The 16,248-nt window shown below is 38.4% G+C and overlaps 1 pseudogene; it reads right to left on the reverse strand.

Annotated features, from left to right (window-relative positions):
* Window positions 1–1,029: 1,029 nt before the first annotated feature.
* On the reverse strand, window positions 1,030–1,991 carry LOC120366872 (Y-box-binding protein 1 pseudogene; annotated as a pseudogene).
* Window positions 1,992–16,248: the final 14,257 nt, after the last annotated feature.

Consider the following 16,248-nt stretch of genomic DNA (forward strand, 5'->3'; position numbering starts at 1 on the left):
ACTCAGTGTGAGAGTTAGCTGTTACTTTCTTTCTCTCTACCTAAATAAACACTTTCTACAAACAACTTTTGAGTCTGGCATTTACTGTGCACTGTGCCATGATCTCCTCTCCCATTCTTGAGGGTGTGATAGACCAAGAACCTGGAGGAATGTCCTCTCAGGGGAATTGAGGGCTTCCCCTGAATCCCCAAACCCTAACATTACACTGTTCTCCATATCCTCTCTAGCATCTGTTGTCTCTGGATTTTTATTTATTTTTTATTTTTTATTTTATTATTTTTTTAATTATTTAAGACCTTTATAAACAGGTGCTTGCAGTTTGTTGACTTTTTTGAAAAAATCAAGTTGTAAACTTTTATTACAAATTAAAAATGAAGTTCTTAAAAATCTCAACTTGACCAGATATGAAACAATTTAAAAACCTTTAAAGGCGTATTGAGAAAAACCAGGCTTTTTTAAAAAACATGTTTGTGGCCGGGCGCGGTGGCTCACGCCTGTAATCCCAGCACTTTGGGAGGCTGAGGCGGGTGGATCACGAGGTCGAGAGATCGAGACCATCCTGGTCAACATGGTGAAACCCCGTCTCTACTAAAAATACAAAAAATTAGCTGGGCGTGGTGGCGCGTGCCTGTAATCCCAGCTACTCAGGAGGCTGAGGCAGGAGAATTGCCTGAACCCAGGAGGCGGAGGTTGCGGTGAGCCGAGATCACGCCATTGCACTCCAGCCTGGGAAACAAGAGCGAAACTCCGTCTCAAAAAAAAAAAAAAAAAAAAAAAGAAAAGAAAAGAAAAGAAAAAAAAAACAACAACATGTTTGTTATTACCAAAAAGAGACATCTTTAGGTAAAAATAATAAAAACCCCATGCTGCATAGATAATGCAGATAGTTCTATTTATCTGGTCAACGGGCAAAAGCAAGCACTTAAGGTCTTCAGCTCCAATCTTTTGTTCATTTCTTATTGCTGGAATGTCTTATTTCTTCTTGTTGGATGACTAAACCGGATGATGGTAGAGATGGTAAGCCGGCATTTACTCAACCCCGCCCTGCTCAGCCTCGGGAGAGAACGAACTCTCAGCTGGTTCTCAGCTGGTGGATCGGCTGCTTTTGTCTCTTTGCCATCTTGTGGTTTAGGGTTTTCTGGGCGTCTGCGTTGGTAATTGAGGCAGTACCGACGTTGAGGTGGCTGCTGACCTTGGGTCTCATCTCCTTGATGTTCTTTCTCCTCTTCACCGCCGTCCTCTCTAGGCTGTCTTTGGCGAGGAGGGCCCCTGCGGAATCGTGGTCTGTATCCCCGATACATATTCTGCCTCACTGGTCTACCTTGTTCTCCTGCACCCTGGTTGTCAGCACCCTCCATCACTTCTCCCTGCACAGGAGGGTTGGAATATTGTGGTCGACGCCCGCAGGGTCTCCGCACGCAGTCAGCTGGGAACCTGCGCCTGCGGCAGGGCCGGCGTTGCTGGGCCTGGCCTTCGGGAGCGCTCTCTGATCCCTCCTTCCTTTCCCCACTCTCACTACTCTGGTAATTTTGCGGGTAATTGCGTGGAGGACCCCTACGACGTGGATAGCGTCTATAATGGTTACGGTCTGCTGCATATTGACTGCCTGGAACTGGAAGGCCGCCAGGACCTGTAACATTTGCTGCCTCCGCACCCTTTTCTCCTTAAACAACATCAAACTCCACAGTCTCTCCATCTCCTACACTGCGAAGGTACTTCCTGGGGTTCTTCTTCTTTATGGCAGTCGGGTGTACAAATACATCTTCGTTGGTGTCATTCCTGTTGATGAAACCATATCCGTTCCTTACATTGAACCGTTTTACTGTTCCCAAAACCTTCGTTGCGATGACCTTCTTGTCCCCGCCGGCAGGCGCCGCCGATGTGAGGCCGCCCGGGCCACCGCTCCCTGCGCCGCTGCCCGGAGTGCCGGGCTTGGTGTCGGCGGCGCTGAGGGCAGGGGGCGGCTGCTGGGTCTCGGCCTCGCTGCTCATGGTTGCAGTGATGGTGACTGGGGCCGGCTGCGGCAGCTACGGCTCCTCCCGGGATATGATGGTAACTAGGCCGGCGGCAGCGGTGGGGCTGCTCAGGGCTCTCTGGGGTCCGCTCTCCGCTCCCGCTACCGATCGAACTCGTCTCTGGATTTTTAAATAAACACCATTCTAACTGGTATGAGATGGTATCTCAATGTGGTTTTGATTTGCATTTCTCTGATAACCAGTGATGATGACCATTTTTTTTCATATGTTTGTTGGCTGCATGAATGTCTTCTCTTGAAAAGTGTCTGTTCATATCCTTTGCCCACTTTTTGAATGGGTTTATTTTTTTTCTTGTAAATTTGTTTAAGTTCTTTGTAGATTCTGGTTATTAGCCCTTTGTCAGATGGGTAGATTGCAAAAATTTTTTCCATTCTGTTGATTGCTGATTCACTCTAATGATAGTTTCTTTTGCTGTACAGAAACTCTTAAGTTTAATTAGATCCCATTTGTGTATTTTGGCTTTTGTTGCCTTTGCTTTTGGTGTTTTAGTCATGAAGTCCTTGCCTATGCCTATGTCCTGAATGGTGTTGCTTAGGTTTTCTTAGGTCTTGTGTTTAAATCTTTAATCTACCTGGAGTTAATTTTTGTATGAAGTGTAAGGAAGGGATCCACTTTCAGCTTTCTGCATATGGCTAGCCAGTTTTCCCAACATCATTTATTAAATAGGAAGTCTTTTCCCCATTGCATGTTTTTGTCCGGTTTGTCAACCATCAGATGGTTGTAGATGTGTGGCATTGCTTCTGAGGCCTCTGTTCTGTTCTATATCTCTGTTTTGGTACCAGTACCATGGTGTTTTGATTACTGCAGCCTTGTAGTACAGTTTGAAATCAGGTAGCATGATGCCTCCAGCTTCACTTTTTTATTTTTTTATTTTTATTTTTTGCTTAGGATTGTCTTGGCTATGTGGGCTCTCTTTCAGTTCCATATGAAGTTTAAGGTGTTTTTTTCCAATTCTGTGAAGAAAGTCAATGGTAGCTTGATGGGGATACCATTGAATCTATAAATTACTTTTGGCAGTATGGCCATTTTCACAATATTGATTCTTCCTAACCGTGAGCATGGAATGTTTTTCCATCTGTTTGTGTCCTCTCTTATTTCCTTGAGCAGTGGTTTGTAGTTCTCCTTGAAGAGGTCCTTCACATCCCTTGTTAGTTGTATTCCTAGGTATTTTATTCTCTTTGTAGCATTTGTGAATGGGAGTTCACTCATGATTTGACTCTCTGTCTGTTATTGATGTATAGGAATGCTTGTGATTTTCACACATTGATTTTGTATCCTGTTACTTTGCTGAAGTTGCTTATCAGCTTAAGGAGATTTGGGACTGAGATGATGTGGTCTTCTAAATATACAATCATGTCATCTGTAAACAGAGACAATTTGGCTTTCTCTTTTTCTAGTTGAGTACCCTTTATCTCTTTTTCTTGTCCGATTGCACTGGTCAGAACTTCCAATGCTATGTTAAATAGGAGTGGTGAGAGAAGGCATCCTTGTCTTGTGCCAGTTTTCAAAGGGAATGCTTCCAGTTTTTGCCCATTTAGTATGATATTGGCTGTGGGTTTGTCATAAATAGCTTTTCTTATTTTGAGATACATTCCATGGATACCTAGTTTATTGAGAGTTTTTAGCATAAAGCATTGTTGAATTTTATCAAAGGCCTTCTCTGCTTCTATTGAGATGATCATGTGGTTTTTGTCTTTGGTTCTGTTTATGTGGTGGATTACATTTATAGACTTGCATATGTTGAACCAGCCTTGCATCCTAGGGATGAAGCCAACTTGATCATGATGGATAAGCTTTTTGATGTGCTGTTGGATTCAGTTTGCCAGTATGTTGTTGAGGATTTTCACATCAATGTTCATCATGGATGTTGGCTTGACATTTTCTTTTCTAGTTGTGTCTCTGCAGGTTTTGGTATCAGGATGATGTTGGTCTCATAAAATGAGTTAGGGAGGATTCCTTCTTTTTGTATTGCTTGGAATGGTTTCAGAAGGAATGGTACCAGCTCCTCTTTGTATGTCTGGTAGAATTCAGCTGTGAACCCATCTGGTCCTGGCTTTTTTGAGTTGGTAGGCTATTAATTGCTGCCTCAACTTCAGATCTTGTTATTGGTCTATTCAGGAATTCAAAATAAAGTGAGGGAGGAATATTTGCCAAGCAAATGGAGAGGGAGAGAGAGAGAGAGAGAGAGAGGGAGAGAGAGAGAGAGAGAGAGAGAGAGAGAGAGAGAGAGCGAGCAGGGGTTGCAATCCTAGTCTTTAATAAAACAAACTTTAAACCAACAAAGATCAGAAGAGACAAAGAAGGACATTACCTAATGGTAAAGGGATCAATGCAACAAGAAGAGCTAACCATTCTCAATATATATGCACCCAATACAGGAGCACCCAGATACATAAAGCAAGTTCTTAATGACCTACAAAGAGACTTAGATTTCCATGCAATAATAGTGGGAGACTTTAACACTCCACTGTCAGTGTTAGACAGATCAACAAGACAAAAAATTAAAAAGGACAACCAGGACTTGAACTCAGATCTGGACCAAGTGGGCCTAATAGACATTTTCAGAACCTCCACCCTAAATCCACAGAATATACATTCTTCTCAGCACCACATTGCACTTACTCTAAAATCGACCACATAATTGGAAGTAAATCACTCCTCAGCAAATGCAAAAGAGTGGAAATAATAACAGACAATCTCTCAGACCACAGTGCAATCAAATTAGAACTCAGGATTAAGAAACTCACTCAAAACTGCACAACTGCATGGAAACTGAACAACCTGCTCCTGAATGACTACTGGATAAATAATGAAACGGAGGCAGAAATAAAGATGTTCTTTAAAACCAATGAGAATGAAGACGCAACATACCAGAATCTCTAGGACACATTTAAGGCAGTGTCTAGAGGGAAATTTATAGCACTATACACCCATACGAGAAGTAAGGAAAGATCTAAAATTGACACCCTCAAGTCACGATTAAAAGAACTTGAGAAGCAAGATCAAACAAATTCAAAAGCTAGCAGAAGACAAGAAATAACTAAGATTAGAGCAGAACTGAAGATAGAGACACAAAAAAACCTTCAAAAAAATCAATAAATCCAGGAGCTGGTTTTTTGAAAAGATGAACAAAACGGATAGACCACTAGCCAAACTAATAAAAAAGAAAAGAGAGAAGAATTGAATATATGCAACAAAAAATGATAAAGGGGACATCACCACTGATTCCACAGAAATACAAACTACCATCAGAGATTACTACAAACACCTCTATGCATATAAACCAGTAAATCTAGAAGAAATGGATAAATTCCTGGACACTTACAACCTCCCAGGACTAAACCAGGAAGAAGTTGTGTAAGTATTCTTAAGAGATATGTAGTTTTAGTTTCTTGTGATATCTGTCTGGTTTTGTCATCAGGGTATTAATGTCTTCTAAAATAATTTGGGAAGTGTTTTTTCCTCTTCAATTTTTGGAGGAGTTTGTGAAATAAAGAATTGGTAATAATTCTTATTTTGATAGAATTTATAGGTGAAGCCCTCTGGACCTGGTATTTACTTTGTGAGTAATTTTTAAACTACTAATTCAGTACCTTTATTTGTTATAGATCTATTCAGATTGTTTATTGCTTCTTGAATCAATCTTGGAATTTTGTGTCTTCCTGGGAATGTATTCCAAGTTATTTCATTTTTTGGCATATAATCATTAATTGGTATTCCTTTCTAATCCGTTTTATTGCTGTAGGTTTATAGTCCTAGATCCATAAAAAAGAACAAAATTATGTCTTTTGCAGCAACATTATCCTAAGTGAACTAACACAGAAACAAAATCAAATATTTCATGTTCTCACTTGTAAGTGGAAGCTAAATGTGGGGTACATATGGACATAAATATGGGAACCAATAGACCACAGAAACTTCTAGAACGGGAAAAGAAGTAGCAGTAAGACTGAAAAAGTCTCTAATGGGTACCATGCTCACTTCCTGGATGAAGGCTTCAGTCATATCCCAAACCTTGCACGACACAAAATACCCATGTACCAAGCCTGGACACGTACCCCTGCTTCTAAAACAAAAGTTGAAAAGAAATTAATTGTAATAAGCAGATTCACTCTTCAATTTATGCTTTATGCATTGCAACGAAATTCGTTTTGTAGACTTGAAAAGAAGGATATTATAGTTTCGATCTTGTTGGAGACAAGGGAACATCACTGTTTCAGAGGAAAGGTGATTCCCTGACATAACTGCATCTGTTAATAAGTAGGCCCTCTCATCTCACTGTGTACACTTTCTTCATAGCACTGACCTATATTGAAAGAATAGGTTCTTAATAATTTTTTTTTTTTTTTGAAATGAAGTCTCGCTCTGTTCCCCAGGCTGGAGTGCAGTGGCGTGATCTGGGCTCACTGCAACCTCTGCCTTCCAGGTTCAAGCGATTTTCCTGCCTCAGCCTCCTGAGTAGCTGAGATTACAGGCACACACCACCACGCCCAGCTAATAGATAAATATTTTAAAATAAATGAATGAATAAAAAGTAAAAGAAAATAGAAGAAAATTATGAATGGCAGAAATAAATGAGGGAGAATCCAATGATAAATTTTAATAGGGAGCATCAATCAAGACAAAAATAGATTTATCTGGAGGGGCGATAAAAGGATAAATCATTGGCAAGATTTCTATTTCTATATAAAGAAAGAAAAGATGCAAACCACATTAGGATTGAATAGGGGCCTGTAACTAGACTTGCAGAGATTAAACATTGGAATGTTAGGAAAAAATGTACACTGATAAACTTGTAAACTTAGTGGAAATTAAAAAAAAAATCAATAGAGAACTATAGCTTGCCAAAACGTATTCAAAAAGAAATAGAAAACATTAGTTCTATAATTATTAGTCAATGAAACATAATTTAAAAATATTTTTAAAATACCATAGCTTAATGCTTGTTTTTCATAGTAATTCTACCAAATATAATGAAACAGATAGCTTCAAAGTTTCCCAAATTTTCCAGAGAATAGAATAAAAGGGGACATTCTGTGACCTTTTCTTTTTTCTTTTTCTTTCTTTCTTTTTTTTTTAAGAAATTCAATAGAGCCACAAAAAGAAATTCATGCATTCATAAAAAACTTGATTTTTGGCAGAGTGGAAATTCTCTGTGGAGAAAGGTAAATGAACAGTTCTGAGACAATGTCTTTCAAATGGAAAAAAGTGATCTTACAGACCAATTTTATAGCATACACAAATATCAATTACATATACATTTAGAATGAAAATGTGAATGGCAACATTTTGAAACTTCAGAATACAATAGAAAATAATATCTTGAAGGCTTGGGGCATCTAAAATATATTTAAAAACTCCTGTGAATCAATAAGTGAAGCACAAATGAGTAAAAAAAAAAATGTGTAAAATCGTGTATAGGCATTTTTTGCCTTTCTTTGAGACAGAATCTTGCTGTCACCCAGACTGGAGTGCAGTGGCATGATCTCAGCTCACCGCAACTTCCACCTCCTAGGTTCAAGTGATTCTCCTGCTGGAATTACAGGCATGTGCCACCACACCTGGCGAATTTTTGTATTTTTAGGAGAGACGGGGTTTTACCACGTTAGCCAGGCTGGCCTCAAACTCCTGACCTCAGGAGTGATCTGCCTGCCTCGGCTTTGCTGGGATTACAAGCATGAGCCATGGTGCCAGGCCCATTTATAGGCATTTTAACAGGAGACTAACAGCATATGAAAAGATACTTGTTCTTAATTGGTATTCAAATTATAGATACCATTTTTATACTGAGCTATATGAAAATATATTAAAAGCTGGACCAAACCAAAGTTGGGAAGGATATAGAATTGTGAGAATTCTCATATCCTACTGTTGGGAGCATTAACTGATATAAATAATTTGGGGAGAAATGTTGTAATCTAATAAGTTTGAGAATAATAATACTTGATGACCCAGAGACCTGCCCTAAGTATGTATGCCAGAGAAACTCTTGCCAATGTACATAAAAAGTATGAACCAATGTCTATATTGCTTATAAAAACAAAACCCAGAAATGCTAAAATGTCTATGAACAGTGGAATGGATGTATAACTTGGCAAGTGTATAATTATACATATACTAAATAAGTATATACAAGTGTATAATTTTACCGATACTGTAGAATATTAACAAATTTATGATTATATATAGACATATATACATATAAGGATGTTATAAGGAATTAAATGTTATAAGGAATTAAAAATGAAGGCCTGGTGTAGTGGCTCACACCTGTAATCCCAGCACTTTGGGAGGCCTAGGTAGGCGCATCTCGAGGTCAGGAGATTGAGACCATCCTGGCCAACATGGTGAAACCCCGTCTCTACTAAAATTAAAAAAAAAAAAAAAAATCAGCTGGGAGTGGTGGTGAGAGTCTGTAGTCCCAGCTGCTCAGGAAGCTGAGGCAGGGGAATCGCTTGAACCCGGGAGGTGGACGTTGCAGTGAGCTGACATCGCACCACTGCACTCCAGCCTGGCGACAGGGTCAGACTCTGCAAGATGCTTCTTGCAGTCCTGATGGATCTTAGAAGCCTGCCTTCTTTCCGATAGCACTGGGGGCCTGGAGAGCATAGATAGCAATGGTTTTTCAACGGGACCTCGGTTGGCTTCTGAAATCCTTTCTGACCTCCGGAAGTGAGAAGAGAGCCAGCCAAGTCTCTCCACAGGCAGATAGCCATTTATAACCTCTCCAAGTCAAGGGCCAACACCCCAAAAGCTTCTCCAGCCTTGGCTGTTCATCCGTTCTTACCCCTGAACAGTGACTTACACTGGAGAGCTTAGTTGTTAAGAGTTCAGACTCTGGATTTAGACTGCCTGGGTTTGAATCCTGGATCATCATTTCCTGCTGCTATGTGGAATCCTATGTCTCAATTTCCTCATCTGTAAGATGACAGTATAAACGGTAACTGTCTTATAGTGTTTCGGCGAGAATTTAATAAGAAAATGCACCCCAAATGCTTACTACAGTGTCTGACATATGATGAATGATCAATAAATGAACTCATTGATAACCACTGCATAAAACACAAGGCATTCATTCCGGTTACATTTATTTCATTGGCCACTTGGGGGAGCCATATAGCTGTAAAACAAATAAGTTTCAGGAACGGTTGATTTTAGAAAAGATTTTAGTTGCTATTAAGAGAGGGAGAGAGTTAAGGGTCATCTAATTCCACTCCCTTTCTTTTTCTTACGAAGAAATAAAGGTTCAGAGAGCAGAAATGATTCGTTTGCAGTCATACAAGTAACTGGTAGTGTGAAGGCTAGAGTTCGCCTTTCCCAATTCATTGACAAATTGCTTAATAAAAATCAAGTGTAAGGTTTCAAGCACATCGAAACTTGGTCTCTTTGCTGTGTGTGAGAGTTTAAAATAATCCTACCGTTCTCAAATTCTCTGCCGATGAACTTGTGTTGTGCTTTTTACTTTGTTGAGGTCTGTGCTTAACGAGATCTGGGTAATACATATCATGATATTTATTGCCTTGATGTATACACTGTTCTTCTGAAACACAGGCAAACAGTGATTATTTTCAAGAAACTTAAACACCGAAATAAGGTCTCTCTCTCTCTCTCTCTCTCTCTCTCTCTCTCTCTCTCTCTCCCTCTCTCCCTCTCTCTCTCTGTTAATGATCACATTCAATTCCAAAGCTTTCAGTGGTGTTGTAAGAGGATAATTCTCAAATTTATGTTGTCAACCTGGATCGCTCCCCTGAACTTCTGGCTTATTTATCTAACTCCTCATGCAGCATTTCCACTTGGAAGCTTTCGACCATCTCATGTTCTCGATATTTAAAGCCAGGTTCCTCTCTTCTCTCGTGCTTGTTCCTCCAACAGATTTTCCCATTTCAGGTAATGGCAACTCTGTTATCCATGTACTCAGCCAAAACCTTTGCGTTTCCCTCAAACCTCTGCTTTCTCTCGTACTCCACATTACATTCAGCATCAACATGCTGGCTCTAGATTCAAAATAAATCCAGGATCCACCGACTTCTTGCTGCCTCCGTCACCCCCGCCACCATCTTACGCTGGTTATTCCAACAGCCTCTTAATTGGTCTCCTCCATCGAACCTTGCCTTCCCTGCCAAGTGGTGCCAAGTGACGCTGTTAAAAGTCCTCATAGTTATCAGGCAGGCTCCTGCTCAAAAGCCTGCAATGGAAGCTGCTATAGTCTGAATGTTTGTGTCTTCCCCAACTTCAGATGTTAAAATTCTCATCTCCAAGATAATATGACTAAGTAGAGGCTTTAATAGGAAATTAGGTCATAAGAATGGAGCCCTCGTAATAGGATCAGGGGCCTTATCAAAGAGACCTTGGGAAGATCCCTGGCCCCTTCTGCTGTGTTAGGACACGGCAGGACGATGACCGTCTATGAGCCAGGATGTGGGCCTCTTACACATGGTGTTGACCGAAACATTGCCTTGTGATGCGTGTATTTCTTTTCTTGTCTAGTTGCCTTGGCTAGAACTTCTGGCAAAATATTAAGTAGAAATGGCTAGAGTGGGCATCCCTGTCTTGTTCTTGGGGGGAATGCATTTAGTCTTTCACCACTAACTGTAAGAGCTCTGGGGTTTGTTTTGTTTTGTTTTGTTTTTGTTTTTTGAGATAGAGTCTTGCTCTGTCACCCAGGCTGGAGTGCAGTGGTGCAATCTCAGCTCATGCAACTCTGCCTCCCGGGTTCAAAAAGTTCTCCCTGCCTTAGTCTCCCCAGTAGCTGAGATTACAGGTGTGCGCCATCAAGCTTGGCTAATTTTTGTGTTTTTTAAATAGAGACGGGCTTTCATCATGTTGGTCAGGCTGGTCTTGAACTCCTTACGTCAGGTGATCTGCCTGACTTGGACTCCCAAAGTGCTGAGATTACAAGAATGAGCCACCGCACTCGGCCTAGAGCTGTGGGTTTTTAGATGCCTTTTATTAGATTGAAGAAGTTTTCTTCTGTACCTAGTTTATTTAGTGTTTTTTTTTTTTTTTATCATGAAAGTGTTTGATTTTGTCGTATGTGTTTTCTGTGTTAAAAGAAAAAACTTTCTTCTACACTCACGTTTCTGACACTAAATGTGGTTTTTCCTACACTAAGCAATTTTCCAACTCTCCAGATACCAACTGGTGTCCTGCAATTCAGTGATGACACTGATTACTCAAAGTTAGCACAGACCCTACAGGTTAAGGGATCGTCTCCACAAGACTGTCCCCAATTCAGATGCCAGACTCAAGCCCCGGTTGTCACTCAGACATCCCAATGAGCTAGAAATTGAGTTCCCACAATCCCATCCTCATGTTTAATAATTTTGATAAAATGGCTCACAGAACTAGGGAGGGTGCTTCACTTATGTTTACTGGTTTACTAGAAAGGCTACAACTCAGGAATAGCCAGATGGAAGACATGCAGAGAGTGAGGTTTGTGGGAAGGAGTGTGGAGTCGCTGCGCCCTCTTTGGGAAGGCCACCATCCCACTGCCTTCCTGTGCTCCCTCACCCGCAAGCTTTCCAAACTTCATCATTTAGAGTTTGTTTGTTTTTGAGACAGAGTCTCACTCTGTCACCCAGGCTGGAGTGCAGTGGTGGGATCTTGGCTCACTGCAACCTCTACTCTCGGGTTCAAGCGATTCTCCTGCCTCAGCCTCCTGAGTAGCTGGGATTACAGGTGCGTGCCACCACGCCCAGCTAATTTTTGTATTTTTAGTAGAGATGGGGTTTCGACATGTTGGCCAGGCTGGTCTCCAACTCCTGACCACAGGTGATCCATCCACCTCAGCCTCCCAAAGTGCTGGGATTACAGGTGTGAGCCATGGCCCCTGGCCTGTTTAAAGTTTTTATGGAGGCTTCATGATGTAGGCATGATTGATTAATTATTGGCCACTGGTGAGTAAGTCAAATTTTCACCCCCACTTTTCTCCACAGAGGCTACAGTTGGGGCTAAAAGTTCCAGCCCTCTAATCACATAGTTGATTCCTCTAGCAACGAGCCCCGCTTCTCTGAGGGTCTCCTCATTAACATCAGTTCAGGTATAGTTGAAAAGGCCTTATAAATAGCAAAACTTTTTTTTTTTTTTTTTTTTTTTAACTTCTGTCACTAAAAAAATTCCAAGGATTTTAGGAGCTCTGTGCCAGGAACAGGAGATGAAGACCAAATAGGCATTCTGTCTTATATCACAATGTCATATGTATCTATTGAGATAACCATGTGCTTGTGTCCTATATTTTATTAATACGATGTATTATCCTAATTGAAATTGGATGCTATGCCAACCTGCATTGTGGGGATAAATCTCACTTGATCATGGTGTATAATAATTTTTATACATTGCTAGGTTTAATTTGATAATACTTTTTGGGAGGGAGATTTTTGTATTGCTCTTTATAAGGTATGTTGATAGACTGCTTTCTTTTCCTGTCACACCTTTGTCCTATTTTGGTATCAGAATAACACTGATCTTATTGAATGCGTTGGAAAGTGTTTTCTACTCTTATTTTTTTGAAAAGTGTGTATGTGTGTGTGTGTATTTATATTGTTGGGTCTAAAACATATAGAAATATTATATATTTGACAACAGTACAAGGGAGATGGGTGATAATAAAACTGTATTGATATTAATTCTTTAATTATTTGGTTGAAGTCACCAGTGAAATAACCTTGTCATGAACTTTTCTTTTTGATAACTTTTTAAAATTACTGATTCTATCTTCTTACCTGTTATAGGTCTACTCATATTTACCATTTCTTCTTGTATCAGTTTTTATAGCTTGTATCTTTCTAGGAGTTTGTCTATCTTATCGAAATGATCTAATTTATTGGCATACATTGTTCATAATATTCACCTGTAATCCATTTTATTTTGATAATGTCAGTGGGAATGTTGCTTCTTTTATTCCTGACTCAACTAATTCAAGTCTTTTCTCCTTTTTAAAAGTCAGTCTAATTACAGATTTGTCAATTTTGTTGAACTTCTAAAGGGCAAACTTTTGGTCTCATTGATTTTTCTCTACTGTTTTTCATCTTCATTTTATTTGATTGGGCTCTAATACTTATTATATCTTCCTATCTGCTTGCTTTGAGTTTGGTTTGATCTTTTTTTACTTTTAAGGTAGAGGCTTAGGTTATTGATCCGAGATTTTTCTTCCTTATTAATATAGACGTTTACATTTACAATTTCCCCCTAAGCCTGGCTTTAGTTATGTCACGTAAGTTTTGGTATGTCATGTTTTTGTTTTTTTTTCACCCTGAACTATTTTCTACTTTGCATGGTCTCTCCTTTGACTCATTAGCTATTTAATAGTGTTGTTTATTTTCCCTGTACTTATGCAGATTCTGCCTCCTTATGTTATTGATGTCTAATTTTATTTCATTGTGTTCAGAAAACATGTTTTATATGGTTTCAATTTTCTTATATTTACTGAAGCGTGTTTTATGGGCTACCATATGGTCTATTCTGGATAATGTTCTATGTGCATTTGTGAAGAATATGTATTCTGCTGGTACTGAATGAAGGAGAGTTTTATAGATGTCTAATAGGCCTAGTTGACAGGTTTTCCTTTGTGTGTTTTGGTGCCCTGTTAGGTGCATTATATGTTTATAATGGTTATATTTTCCTCTTGGATGGATGCATTTATCTTGTAAAATATCTTGTTTTATCTCTAGTAACATATTTTTGTTTAAAGACCTAGTTTATCTGTTATTATGTGGCTGGTCCAGCTCTCTCATGGTTGCTATTATGTGGTATATATTTTTTCATTCTTTTGTAAACTATTTGTATCTTTAAATCTAAAGCATGTCTCCTGTAGTTGGATCGTGTAGTTAGATCTTGTTTTTTAAAAATCTAGTCTGGCAATCTCTGTCTTTTGGTTGAATTGTTTAATCCATTTTATGATGATATACTTTTTAATATAATTTAATTTATGCCTGATATTTTTCCTATTTTTATTTCTTTTGAGACAGAGTCTCACTTTGTCGCCCATGCTGGGGTGCTGTGGTGAAGTCTTGGCTTACTGCAGCCTTGACTTCCCAGGCTCAAGTGATCCTCCTGCCTCAGCCCCCGAAGCTGGAACTACAGATGCATGCCACCACACATGAGTAATTTTTGTATTGTTTTGTAGAGACAGGGTTGCACTGTGTTGCCCAGGCTGGTCTCAAACTCCTGAACTCAAATAATCTGCCCACCTTGGCCTCCCGAAGTGGTGGAAATAGAACTGTGAGCCACTGCACCTGGCCTTATTTTTATTTTCTATTTTTGTGGATACATAGTAGGTCTATCTAGGAGTTACATGAGACATTTTGATGCAGGCAAACAATGCATAATAATCACATCAGGGTAAATGGGGTATCCATTACCTTAAACATTTATTTCTTGTATTATAAACAATCCAGTTATACTCCTTTAATTACTAAATATGTACACGTAAATTAATTTTGACTATAGTCACCTTGTTGTGCTAGCAAATGCTAGGCTTTATTTATTCTTTCTCTCTATTTTTCATACCCATTAACTGTGTCTGATATTTTGTGTTCCATATGCCTCATGTATTTTTTCTTGTTTATTTTTTACTGTTTTTTTTTGTTAATTGAGTGAATTTCTTCTATTGCAATGTTAATTTTAGCTGATTTTTAATCTCTGTTTTTAAGACACTTTCTATATTTTGTATCTATATTTTTAAGATATTTTCTTAATGCTTGCTCTAGTGCTACAATATAAATCTTAAATTATCTAAACCTACTTCAGATTTCTGCTCTCTTAATTCCAGCATGATATAGAAATATCACACCTGTAAAGTTCTAGTCCCTATTCCCTACTCACTATTTGGTGCTATTGTTACATATATTATGTTTATATATGCTACAAACTTATCAATACATTGTTATAGTTATGATTTTTTAAATAAAGTATATATTATAGAGAGGCTGAGAGAACAGAAAAGAGCAAGTGTTTGTTTACAAAGTTTATTATATTAGTCTTCTTATTTAAATTTCTGATTCTTTTCATTTTCCCTGTGAATTCAACTTACTATACAGTGCTGTTTCCTTACTATAATACAACTTTATAATCACCATCTCCTTTGTACTGTTATTGTCAGATATATTATATTTCTATGTTATAGGCCCAACGATACAAATATGCACACGCATGGATACATAGACATGTGAACAAGATGTTGCAATTGTTTTTAAGCCAGTTAAAAGAATAAGAAAGAATAAATATACACATATACCGTATTTTACATTTGCCTGCATAATTACCTTCAGCAGAGTTTTTTGTTTTCTCTCATGAATTTGAATTATTATTTTGGGTCATTCATTTATTTATCTTGGAATGCCTTAATCTCTCTCTTGCTTTCGAAACATAGTTTTACTGGATATAATACTTTCTATTTTTAGTACTTTGAATATGGCCAGCTCACTGCCTTCTAGTCTCTGTTGTTTCTGATAGAAATCAGCTAATAATCTTGTTGGAATTCCTTTGTATGCAAACAATTATTTTTCTCTTGCAACTTTAAGGATTTTCTCTTTGTCTTTGATCATGTTGACTATTATGTATCTTTGTGTTTATCCCATTTGGAGTTTGGTAAGCTTCTTGTATGTATATATTAATTTAAAAGATCGTATTTGGGAAGTTTTCAGCTATTATTTCTTCAAATATTTTTTCTGGATCGCTTACGGTTTTCTTTCTTTCTAGTACTATCACTAGGCATACGTTGATGTACTAAACGTCTCATATTTTTGATGAAGCTCTGTTTATTTTTCCCTAGCCTCTTTTTCTCTCTGTTGATTTGATTCTTTCTTGTGACAGCTGAAATCTACAGCTGAGAGTCTCTAGTGAATTTTTCATTTTGGTTTCTCTAGTTTTCAATTCTGAAATTTCTATTTTGTTTTTTATTAAATAATTTCTACCTTAATTGCTATTTTGATTTTATGTGACATTGCTATTATATCTTCTTTTAATCATTTAAGTACTGTTTCATTTAGTTATCGGAACATATTTATAGTAGTTCCTTTAAAATCCACATCTACCAAGTCAACTTTGGGACCCCCACTTAAAGGAAGTTTTTGTTGTCTGCTTTTATTCCTGTGTATAAATTGCACTTTCTTACATCTTTGAAAATCTTTTTATTTATTTATTTATTTTTTGAAAACCAGGCATTTCAGATAATATATTATAGCAACTCTGAATTTCCTGTCTACCCCCA

The sequence above is a fragment of the Saimiri boliviensis genome, chromosome 17, assembly GCF_048565385.1.
Source record: "Saimiri boliviensis isolate mSaiBol1 chromosome 17, mSaiBol1.pri, whole genome shotgun sequence".
Lineage (NCBI taxonomy): Eukaryota > Metazoa > Chordata > Mammalia > Primates > Cebidae > Saimiri > Saimiri boliviensis.